Source organism: Salvelinus fontinalis, chromosome 31, assembly GCF_029448725.1.
Source record: "Salvelinus fontinalis isolate EN_2023a chromosome 31, ASM2944872v1, whole genome shotgun sequence".
NCBI classification, from domain to species: domain Eukaryota; kingdom Metazoa; phylum Chordata; class Actinopteri; order Salmoniformes; family Salmonidae; genus Salvelinus; species Salvelinus fontinalis.
In genome coordinates, this window is record NC_074695.1 from 39136057 (window position 1) to 39149348 (window position 13292).

General features: G+C 43.2%; 1 pseudogene; it reads left to right on the top strand.

Moving 5' to 3' along the window:
- The first annotated feature begins 1768 nt into the window (after window positions 1-1768).
- LOC129829315 (chymotrypsin-C-like) lies at window positions 1769-7792 on the top strand (annotated as a pseudogene).
- The last annotated feature ends 5500 nt before the right edge of the window (window positions 7793-13292 follow it).

The window sequence follows — 13292 nt, forward strand, 5'->3', positions numbered from 1 at the left end:
CCAACAGATCCACAAATGATGCAATCTCTATTGCACTCCACACTGTCCATTCCCACCTGGACAAAAGGAACACCTACGTGAGAATTCTATTAATTGACTACAGCTCAACGTTCAACACCATAATGCCCTCAAAGCTCATCGATAAGCTATGGACCCTGGGACTAAGCACCTCCATCTGCAACTGGGTCCTGGACTTCCTGACGAGCCGCCCCCAGGTGGTAAGGGTAAGTAACAACACATCCGCCATACTGATCCTCAACACAGGGGTCGCTCAGGGGTGCGTGCTCAGTCCCCTCCTGTACTCCCTGTTCACTCATGACTGCACGGCCAGGCACGACTCCAACACCATCATTAAGTTTACCGATGACACAACAGTGGTAGGCCTGATCACCGACAACGACGAGACAGCCTATAGGGAGCAGGTCAGAGACCTGGCCGTGTGGTGCCAGGACAACAACCTCTCCCTCAACGTGATCAAGACAAAGGAGACGATTGTGGACTACAGGAAAAGGAGGACCAAGCACGCCCCCATTCTCATCGACGGGGCTGCAGTGGAGCTTGTTGAGATCTTCAAGTTCCTTGGTGTCCACATCAAGATCTCCCAACAAACTAACATGGTCCAAGCACACCAAGACAGTTGTGAAGAGGGCACAATAAAACCTATTCCCCCTCAGGAGACCGAAAAGATTTGGCATTGGTCCTCAGATCCTCAAAAGGTTCTACAGCTGCACCATCAAGATCATCCTAACCACAAGGCACTACAGATGGTAGTGCGAACGGCCCAGTACATCACTGGGGTCCCTGTACCACCCCACTGCCCTCTCCAGCTGTGCCACTTCCAGGAGTTCTCTGTGCCTGTTCTCTCTCAGTTGTTGTCCTGTTTCCTTTGGAATGCAGTTGGTTAATGTGACGCCGCCACATCATGTTTGGGCTCACTTGAACCTGGTAAGTTCTTTATTCCATTTGTGTGTGTACGGTCCTGCTTGTTCATTTCCCTCCTCTTCAGGAGCGGCAGATAGCCTCGAGGTTAGAGCGTTGGGACAGTAACCAAAAGGTCGCTGGTTTGAATACCGGAGCCGAAAGGTAAAAAAATCTGTTGCTGTGCCCTTGAATTACTCCAGGGTTGCTGTACAATGGTGACCGTGGCTGTGACCCAACTCTCTGTGGGTGTCTCAGGAGGAGTTGGGATATGCAATAAACACATTTCCATTACACACTTGTGTGTAAAAGGACAAATATAAGCACCCCCATATTATTCTCTAGTCTCGCACCATCAGTCCCTATCCTGTTTGGAGATTGGGCTCCCAGCCGCCAGAGAGCATCTTTGTTCAGCACTTCATTGCACCTGTTTGGCTTCACGATGTCCAGCCCTGTGTGGAGAGCCCTGCCGTCCGAACATCAGTTCTGCTGGGCTTTCATTTGTTGTGGCATGTGGGGTATTTCAGTACAAGGCCAGGAACTTGGTCCGTTTTGTTTACAAAGTCCCTTTGTCTCGTTTTGCTGTGCGTAGTCCTTGCTTTAGGGTTTGCACAAACCATTCTGCCAGCCCATTGGTGGAAGGGTGAAACAGAGCTGAGGTTGAATGTTTGATTACGTTTACTGACATGAATCGTGTAAACTCGTCACTTACAAAAGCTTGCTCGTTGTAGCTTACAGCTGCAGAGGCTATCCGAAGTGTGCAAACTTTGTTCTGAGGCACTCTATAGTCTGAGCTGAGGTGGAGGAGTCAATGCAAAACACCTCTGGCCACTTGGAATGGGCATTAACTATGAACATGTACTTTCAAAGGGGCCGGCGGAGTCCACATGAATACTCTGCCATGGCTCTGTGGGCCATTTCCATGGGTGGACTGGGGCAGGAGCAGGCATGTGAAGGGTTCCCAAAATCCGCTACAGTTCTTTGCCAATATTTTCTGTTGATCCAGACCGGGCCACCAGAAGTGGCTCCGCACGAGCAGCTTCTATTTTACAATTCTAGCATGCCCTTCATGTAGTTGCTGCAAAACCTAATGTTGGCATTTCTGGGGTATCAAGACTCTCATTCCCCACATCAAACATCCTTGGTGTGTTGTAATTTAGTTTCTCCGCTGGAAATACGGTGCAGCTCCTTGCTGCCCTTAGCTGACCATCCTGACATGGTGTAGGTGTATGCTTTTGGCAATGTCACATCTTTCCTTGTCTCACATTTGATAACTGTTCTTGACAGGTAGTGCCTTGAGCTGAAAAGGTATGGAAAATGTCCACTGCATCTATTCCCCTTTGTTTTTATCTTGTACAGGGCAGTCTGGACAATCCATCTGCATTTGTGTGGAGGGACGTCGGCTTAAACTCTATGTCATACATACATGGCAAGGATCAAGGCGTAAAAAGCTGTAATCCGGCTGCTGTTATGGCCGGAAACACATTTCTTTGAACTGAAAATGGAAAGCAACAGCTGGTGATTCATAACCAGCAAGAAACGCTCAACATACAGTTATGTGAAGAATTTCTTGATGCACCACACAAGCAGCAGTGCTTCTTTGTCGATTCGTGAGTAGTTCTTCTCGGCATCATTCAAAGTTTGTGACGCAAAGGCCACTGGCCTCTCTGACACATCTTTCAGTGTGTGCGAAAGAACACTTCACTGGCAGTACGGGATCGTAATGCACCAGGACCTGTTCTGATGTGAGGAGCTGCTTTGCCTCAAGAAACACATTTTCACACTATGCTGTCCACTGCCATTTCCTTTTATTTCCCGGGAGCTAGTTGAGAGGTTGTACTGCTGAAATGTTTGGGAGGAATCTTTTGTAGTATCAGTCCAGTGAAAGATCTCACTTGTCACATTTTTTACGGTCGTGGTGCCTGAACAACTGCATCGATTTCGTGTCCATAGAAGATCTTGTCTTTGAAGAACTCACACTTCTGTAAGTTTGCATGTAGTCCGTACTCTTTCAGTCTTCTCATGACCTCCTCCAGGTTAGCCAGGTGCTCTTTGTCTGTGTGCCCTGTTATGATCATGTCATCCAGGATACACTGGGTTCCTGGGACTCCTTGCCAGATCTGGTCAATGGTTTGTTGCCAAATGGCTGGGGGTTATACCTGTATAAACCTTTGTGTGTGTTTAATGCCAGGTACGGTTTGGAGCTCGCTTTTTAAATGATAAAAAAATGTAGCGTTTATTTAACTAGGCAAGTCAGTTAAGAACAAATTCTTATTTACAATCACGGCCTACACCGGCGAAACCAGGATGACGCTGGGCCAATTGTGCGCCACCCTATGGGACTCCCAATCACGGCCGGTTGTGATACAGCCTGAATTCTAACCAGGGTGTCTGTAGTGACACCTCTAGCACTGAGATGCAGTGCCTTAGACCGCTACGCTACTCGGGAGCTTAAACCAGTAGCTGCAGGTAAGCCTGTTTCAGTCAATTTTACTGACGTGTTTCCCACCAGCTAGTGCAGCAAAGATGTCATCCAGACAGGGCAGGGGGTATTCGTCCACATCCAACATTGAATTCACAGGGACCTTGAAGTCCCCACACTTTCAAACAGACCGTATTTCTTTACAATGGGAGCAATGGGTGTGGCACATTCACTTCTGTCCACTTTCGTCAGGATCCCTGTATCCTGCAAGCAATAGATTTCTGCTTCCACCTTTGGTCTCAAGGACTATGGAACGGATGTGGCTTTGCAGAATTTTGGGGTTGCATCATCTCTCAGAACGAGTTTGGCTGTTAAAACTTCTTAGGGCTGCAATCCCGTTGACGGGATGGATATGACAACAGCCAGTGAAAGTGCAGAGCGCCAAATTCAAACAACAGAAATCTCCTAATTAAAATTCCTCAAACATACATGTATTTTATACCATTTTAAAAGGTAATCTTGTTGTTAATCCCACCAAAGTGTCCAATTTCAAATAGGCTTTACAGCGAAAGCACCACAAACGATTATGTTAGGTCAGAGCCAAGCCACAGAAATACACAGCCATTTTTTCCAGCCAAAGAGAGGAGTCACAAAAAGCACAAATAGAGATCAAATGAATCACTAACCTTTGATGATCTTCATCAGATGACACTCATAGAACTTCATGTTACACAATACATGTATGTTTTGTTCGATAAAGTGCATATTTATATAAAAAAAACTCTGTATACATTGGCGCGTTATGTTCACTAGTTCCAAAAACATCCAGTGATATTGCAGAGCCACATCATTTTACAGAAATACTCATTATAAATGTCGATGAAAATACAATTGTTAAACATGGAAATATAGATACACTTCTCCTTAATGCAACCGCTGTGTCAGATTTCAAAAAAGCTTTACGGAAAAAGCAAACCATGCAATAATCTGAGTACAGCTTTCAGACAACAAAGCAGCCAAAAAGATATCCGCCATATTGGGTAGTCAACATTAGTCATAAATAGCATTATAAATATTCACTTACCTTTGATGATCTTCATCAGAATGAACTCCCAGGAATCCCAGTTCCACATTGGATGTTTGATTTGTTCGATAATGTCCATCATTTTTGTCCAAAGAGCTACTTTTGTTAGCACGTTTGGTAAACAAATCCAAAGTCATGAAGCGTGTTCCCTAGTTGCAGACGAAATGTCAAAAAGTTCCGTTACTGTCCGTAGAAACATGTCAAACGATGTATGGAATCAATCTTTAGGATGTTTTTAACATAAAGCTTAAATAATATTCCAACCGGAGATTTCCGTTGTCTTCAGAAAAGCAAAGGAGCGCGAGCTACCTCTCATGTGAAATGCGCATGACCAGCGTGTGACTGCTGGCAGACCACTGACTCATTCCTCTCTCATTCGGTCCCCACTTCACAGTAGAATCCTCAAACAAGTTTCTAAAGACGGTTGACATCTAGTGGAAGCCTTAGGAAGTGCAACATAACCCATATCCCACTGTGTATTCTATAGGGGCTGGGTTGAAAATCGACCAACCTCAGATTTCCTACTTCCTGTTTGGATTTCTTCTCAGGTTTTTGCCTGCCATATGAGTTCTATTATACTCACAGACATCATTCAGTTTTAGAAACGTCAGATTGTTTTCTATCCAATACTAATAATAATATGCATATATAAGCAACTGGGACTGAGGAGCAGGCACTTTACTCTGGGCACGTTTCATCCAAGCTACTCAATACTGGCCCTGCAGCCATAAGAAGTTAAGCCTTTTAGTATTCCCATCTGATCACCAAAAGCGGTGCTGTAATTCTTCAGCAAATGTTCCAGTGTTTGGTCTGTGCCTTTCTCTTCAAGCTGGGACGTCTGAAGCATTTTCAAGTCACACCAGTTCAGCTTTATTTTGAACAGCCATTCACTGCCAAATAATGTGGGACCAGTTTCAGGCACCACATACAGCTGCAACGGCTGTGCTCGCTCCCCATAACTCACTCTGACCTGCAACGCCCCCATTGATCTCAATCTTTCTCCTGAGAATGTCTTATGCAACACATTTGTTTTCTTCAGCTTGATAGCCTTGATGTGCTCATTGTAGACAGTCATGGAAATTATAGACACTGCATTTTGAATGGTATGCCTTCAATTTCTGGTGTCACCCATATTATGTTACTGCTGGGAGAAGTCACTGTGTTTAACTCCATTGTACCATGAATTGTTCATCTGAATCCCTGCCACTCTGCTCTGCTAGTGCACAGACCATTTCTCAGTTTCCCTGTTGTGACTATATTTTGCTCTACATGCTCTTTTAATGTGCCACTTCTATTGCATTTTGGACAGATTTCATTTCTGAAAAGGAAGTCCTCTGCCTTGTGGCCATCTCTGGCACCCCTGTTGCATTTTTCAGCCACAGGGGACGCTGTTGGCTGCGTGAAAACTTGTGCAGGAACGTTTTGAAAGGAGGTCAGTATTTATTTTGCAACTCAATTGCATCTTTGGTAAGGATTTCCAAAGCTACAGTGAGATCTGTCTCTGTGAGCAAACGTTTTTCTGAATGTGTTCATGTTTCAGTCCACAAACAAATCTATCCCTTAATGTCTCCAAACTGGCAATGCTCATACAGTTTCTTCAACTCTGCTGCATATGTATTAACACCCTTGGGGGGGAAAAATATTCTCCTTGCTTGGTCGGTGTTTAATCTCTATTCCTGTAGTGTTTTATCTCTTATTACTTTATGGATATAATAAGGAAGACTCAGAATACAAGGATGTGAACTTGAGCTTTATATTTATTGAAGTAGCTAGTTAGCAATCCAAGAATAACGTGGTGCATCACTGCGTATGACCACAGGCGCTCAGTCCTTAAAGGGGATGCAGCCCTGCAGTGAGATAGCTCACGCACTCATAATATCGGGGTTACGCAAGTAACCTTATGTTATCAAGAAATGTAAGGGAGCATTTTTTTCTAAATGGAATCAAGCCCCTGCACTTTACACTTGAACTTAACCTTGGTACCCAGAACTAACTGTCACAAGAGACTAACTTCAACCTGACAGCAGAGATGCTAACTATCCGTCTCGTCCTCTGGATTCCAGATCTCTCTCCAGTACAATGACATTGGTGCGTGGAAACAGGTGTTTAGTGGCACTCTGATCAACACTGACTGGGTTGTCACGGCTGCCCACTGCATTATGTACTAAACACATCAACACAAGCCACACAACACTTTGGTGGCCTTACCTTAAATAAACACAACATTGTTTGCACGTGTAATAGCCCTCAATAACATTTGGTCTCAGTAGATGTTTGGCTATTCAGTAGCTTAGCTGTGGTTGGTTACACATGCAGCAGAAGCAGGACCTACAGAGTAGAGTTGGGCAAGCACAACCTGAAAGAGACTGAGGAGGCCTCTGTGCCGATGGGCACCTCCAAGATCATCATCCACCAGAGCTGGACCCCCATCCTCAGCCGGTAAAGTAACCGCTTCCCCTTGGGAATTCGGTGTGTGACTCAATGCACACAACCATCAAGCTACAGTACACATCAGGTCTATCTATGACCATATGACTATTTCGCTATGAAGCAACAACAGTAATTCCAACCAAATACCAGCAGCAGTAGTTAGCTCACTGCGCCAGTAAACACCAACAATACAATCACTGCTAGCACACTAAATTACCAGACTTACTAAACCTACCGTTCATTTTGGAAGATCGCTGTCAGACTATACATCTTTATGTGTGTATAGGGAGCTCATTTGGGGTTATAACCGTGTGTCTTCTGCAGTAATGACATTGCCCTGATCAAGTTGGACACCATGTCACTGACTCCATCATGGCTGCCTGTCTTCCTGAGGTTGGCTTCATCCTTCCCCACAACGAGCCCTGCTACATCAACGGCTGGGGACGTCTCTACAGTGTCTGCACCTCCTCCTCATTTTGTCTGTGTGGAAACCTAGTTGTATGTTTCCCGGTCCAACCATGTGGGCACTATGGTCCAAAAACTCTTACCAGGGTAAGGGTCAATTCCATTTCAATTCAGTCAATTCAGGAAGTAAACGGAAATTTTAATTCCACATTTTCCTCATTGAAACGCATTGAAGAAAATGTGGATTTCAGTTTACTTCCTGAATTGAAATGGAAACGACCCGAGTCTTGGCTCTTACCTGAGCTTCTGTGATTCTGTTGTAATCCTCAGCTGGAGGCCCCATCACTGACATCCTGCAGCAGGCCCTCGTGCCTGTCGTTGACCATGCAAGCTGTACACAGCCTAAATGGTGCAGCGTCCTGACCACTGACATGCTGGTCTGCACTGGAGGAGATGGCGTCGTGGCCGGGTGCAACATGAGTCATAACAAACCCGTATTCACCTTGAAAAATGTTTATGTTAAAAAAGTTTGAGAATAATTATACAGTGGCAAGAAAATGTATGTGAACCCTTTAGAATTACCTAGATTTCTGCATAAATTGGTCATCAAATTTGATCTGATCTTCATCTAAGTCACAACAATAGACAAACATAGTGTGCTTAAACTAATAACACACACATTATTGTATTTTTCTTGTCTATATTGAATACATCATTTAAACATTCACAGTATAGGTTGGAAAAAGTATGTCAACCCCTAGGCTAATGGCTCGCCAAAAGCTAATTGGAGTCAGGAGTCAGCTAACCCTAACCCAATGAGACGAGATTGGAGATGTTGGTTAGAGCTGCCTTGCCCTATACAAAACACTCACAAAATGTACATTTGCTATTCACAAGAGGCATTGCCTGATGTGAACCATGCCTCGAACAAAAGAGATCTCAGAAGACCTAGGATTAAGAATTGTTGACTTGCATAAAGCTGAAAGGGTTACAAAAGTATCTCTAAAAACCTTGATGTTAATCAGTCCACGGTAAGACAAATTGTCTATAAATGGAGAAAGTTCAGCACTGTTGCTACTCTCCTTAGGAGTGGCTGTCCTGTAAAGATGACTGCAAGAGCACAGCGCAGAATAATCAATGAGGTTAAGAAGAATCCTTGAGTGTCAGCTAAAGACTTACAGAAATCTCTGGAACATGCTAACATCTCTGTTGACGAGTCTAGGATACGTAAAACACTAAACAAGAATGGTGTTCATGGGAGGACACCACGGACAAAACATTGCTGCACATCTGATGTTTGCAAAAGTGCACATGGATGTTCCACACGCTACTGCCAAAATATTCTGTGGACAGATGAAACTACAGTTGAGTTGTTTGGAAGGAACACACAACACTATGTGTGGAGAAAAAAAGGCACAGCACACCAACATCAAAACCTTATCCCAAATGTAAAGTATGGTGGAGGGAGCACCATGGTTTGGGGCTGCTTTGCTGCCTCAGGGCCTGAACAGCTTGCTATCATCGACAGAAAAATTAATTCCCAAGTTTATCAAGACATTTTGCAGTAGAATGTAAGGCTATTTGTTCGCCAATTGAAGCTCAACAGAAGTTGGGTAATGCAACAGGACAACAACCCAAAACACAGAAGTAAATCAACAACAGAATGGCTTCAACAGTAGAAAATACGCCTTCTAGAGTGGCCCAGTCAGAGTCCTGACCTCAACCCGATTGAGATAATGAGGCATGACCTCAAGAGAGAAGTGCACACCAGACATCCCAAGAATATTGCTGAACTGAAACAGTTTTGTAAAGAGGAATGGTCCAAAATTCCTCCTGACTGTTGTGCAGGTCTGATCCGCAACTACAGAAAGTGTTTGGATGAGGTTATTGCTGCCAAAGAAGGGTCAACCAGTTATTACATCCAAGGGTTCCCATACTTTTCCCACCCTGCACTGTGAATGTTTACACGGTGTGTTCAATAAAGACATGAAAACTTAGAATTGTCTGTGTGTTATTAAATTTAGGCAGACTGTGTTGGTCTATTGTTGTGACCTAGATGAAGATCAGATCAAATGTTATGACCAATTTTTGCAGAAATCCAGGTACTTCCAAAGGGTTCACATACTTTTTCTTGCCACTCTATATACACATTTAACAATCAACAAAACTTACAACTAACAAATGCACAACAAGCAGATTCATTATCATTGTACAAGAATTCTGAACAAAACTATAATCTATTGTAACTGCAGATACTCAGTGTCAGCTCGCAAGGCATTTTAATATATTGATACCACATTTCGAATGTACATAGTAGTAATCATTTACAATGTTATTCAAAAGCTATAGGGAAGTACTGTGTCACTTACGGTCTTTTGTTTTACATTTTCTCAATGAATGTGATGACATATTAAAAGGAATGCCACTGCCTGATCAAGAAATACTATGGTCCCTAATTATCAAATGTGTATTGAAAAGGTTACAGCACTCTACCACTAGAGGGAAGCAAGGTCAAATCTGTACATGTAAAAGCCAAACAGAAATCCTTATATTGAGTTAAAAGGCTCCCAAACACAAAAGTAATTATGTTAACAGCGTTTGAGTACAATAATGACTAACACAGAGTTTTATGGAACTTTTTAAAAGCCAGCACTTTGAAAATGAGTGTCTTTCTAACAGAGAATGACCTTGAGAACACAACAAAGATTCAACACTGACAAGAGAAGAAGCCAACATTCTCAGGCTTTGTTTCCTCTTCATCCAGCTTCACAGTAACACAGATAAGGTGAATAACATAGTGGAAAAGTACAAATATCACCTAGCCTGGTCCACGATCTGTTTGTGCCTTATTGTCAATTCCTATAGGCTAAATAGAATACTAGAAAGTATTCAAACCCCTTGACTTATTCTGCATTTTGTTGTTACAGCCAGAATTAAAAATGTTTGAAATAAAAGTGTTTCTGTCACCCATCTACACAGAATTCCCCATAATGACAAAGTGACACCTTTTTAGAAATGTTTGCAAATGTATTGAAAATTAAATACATATACACTGCTCAAAAAAATAAAGGGAACACTTAAACAACACAATGTAACTCCAAGTCAATCACACTTCTGTGAAATCAAACTGTCCACTTAGGAAGCAACACGGATTGACAATAAATTTTACATGCTGTTGTGCAAATGGAATAGACAAAAGGTGGAAATTATAGGCAATTAGCAAGACACCCCCAATAAAGGAGTGGTTCTGCAGGTGGTGACCACAGACCACTTCTCAGTTCCTATGCTTCCTGGCTGATGTTTTGGTCACTTTTGAATGCTGGCGGTGCTTTCACTCTAGTGGTAGCATGAGACGGAGTCTACAACCCACACAAGTGGCTCAGGTAGTGCAGCTCATCCAGGATGGCACATCAATGCGAGCTGTGGCAAGAAGGTTTGCTGTGTCTGTCAGCGTAGTGTCCAGAGCATGGAGGCGCTACCAGGAGACAGGCCAGTACATCAGGAGACGTGGAGGAGGCCGTAGGAGGGCAACAACCCAGCAGCAGGACCGCTACCTCCGCCTTTGTGCAAGGAGGAGCACTGCCAGAGCCCTGCAAAATGACCTCTAGCAGGCCTTCTTGCCACAGCTCGCATTGATGTGCCATCCTGGATGAGCTGCACTACCTGAGCCACTTGTGTGGGTTGTAGACTCCGTCTCATGCTACCACTAGAGTGAAAGCACCGCCAGCATTCAAAAGTGACCAAAACATCAGCCAGGAAGCATAGGAACTGAGAAGTGGTCTGTGGTCACCACCTGCAGAACCACTCCTTTATTGGGGGTGTCTTGCTAATTGCCTATAATTTCCACCTTTTGTCTATTCCATTTGCACAACAGCATGTGAAATTTATTGTCAATCAGTGTTGCTTCCTAAGTGGACAGTTTGATTTCACAGAATTGTGATTGACTTGGAGTTACATTGTGTTGTTTAAGTGTTCCCTTTATTTTTTTGAGCAGTGTATATCTCATTTACATAAGTAATCACATCCCTGAGTCAATACCTTGTAGAAGCACATTTGGCAGCGATTACAGCTGTGAGATTTTCTGGGTAAGTCTCTTAAGAGCTTTCCACACCTGGATTGTGCCAAATTTGCCTATTATTCTTTTCAGAAATCATGTTCTGTCAAATTGGTTGTTGATCATTCCTAGAAAACCATTTTCACATCTTGCCATAGATTTGCATGTAGATTTATGCCAAAACTGTAACTCGGCCACTCGGGAACATTCACTGTCTTCTAGGTAAGCAACACCAGTGTAGATTTGTTTTATGTTATTGTCCTGCTGAAAGGTGAATTCATCTCCCAGTGTCTGGTGGAAAGCAGACTGCACCAGGATTTCCTTTAGGATTTTGCCTGTTTTTAGCTCCCTTCCGTTTAATTTTTATCCTTCCGTTTAATTTTTATTCTTAAGGACTCCCCAGTCCTTAATGATTACAAGCCTACCCATAACAGAAATCCTCCCTGGTCTTTGTGGTTGAATTGGTGTTTGAAATTCACTGCTCGACAGAGGGACCTTACAGATAATTGTATGTGTGGGGTACACAGATGTGGTAGGCATTAAAACAATCATGTTAAACACTATTATGGCACACAGAGTGAGTCCACGCAAGTTGTCATTTGTTAAGCACATTTTTACTCCTGAAATGAATTTAAGCTTACCAAAACAAAAATAGTTGAATACTTGACCCCAGACATTTCAGCTTTTCATTTTTAATTAATTTGTAAAAATGTCTAAAAACATTATTCCTTTTTGACATTATGGGATATTGTGTGTAGGCAGTGATACTTTTTTAATTTCACCCATTTCAAATTCAGGCTGTAACAAACAAAATGTGAAAAGAGTCAAGGAGTGTGAATACTTTCTGAGGGCACTATATCACCTACAATATCTCAACCATACTGTATACAGTGCATTAGGAAAGTATTCAGACACTTTGACTTTTTCCACAATTTGTTACGTTACAGCCTTATTCTAAAAATGATACAATTGTGTTTTCCCTTCATCAATCTACACACAATACCCCATAATGAGAGAGCAAAACCAGGTTTCTAAACATTTTTGCAAATTTAAAAAAAATGTAAAACTGAAATATGACATTTACATAAGTATTCAGACCCTTTACTCAGTACTTTGTTGAGGCACCTTTGGCAGCCTTGAGTATTCTTTGGTATGATGCTACAAGCTTGGCACACCTGTATTTGGAGAATCTTCTTCTCTGCAGATCCTCTCAAGCTCTGTCAGGTTGGTTGGGGAGCGTTGCTGCACAGCTGTTTTCAGGTCTCTCCAGAGATGTTCGATTGGGTTCAAGTCCAGGCTTTGGCTGGGCCACTCGAGGACATTGAGTCTCGAAGTCACTCCTGCGATGTCGAGGCTGTGTGCTTCATGCTTCACCATAGGGATGGTGTCAGTTTTCCTCCAGACGTGACGCATGTTTCATCAGACCAGAGAATCTTGTTTCTCATGGTCTGAGAGTCTTTAGGTGCCTTTTGGCAAACTCCAAGCTGGCAGTCATGTGCCTTTTATTGAGGAGTGGTTTCTGTTTAGCCACTCTACCATAAAGGCCTGATTGGTAGTGCTGCAGAGATGGTTGTCCTTCTGGAATGTTCTCCCATCTCCACAGAGGAACTCTGGAGCTCTATAAGAGTGACCATCAGGTTCTTGGTCACCTCCCTGACCAAGGCACTTCTCCCCTGATTGCTCAGTTTGGCCGGGGGCAGCCAGCTGTAGGAAGAGTCTTGGTGGTTCCAAACTTCCTCCATTTAAGAATGATGGAGGTGACTGTGTTCTTAAGGAACCTTCAATGCTGCAGAAATGCGTTGGTACAGATCTGGGGAAGGGTACCTCGATACAATCCTGTCTCGGAGCTCTATGGACAATTCCTTCGACCTCATGGCTTTTTTTCTCCTCTGACATGCGGTGTCAACTGTGGGACCTTATATAGACAGGTGTGTGCGCCTTTCAAAATCATGTACAATCAATCATATTTTCTACAGGTG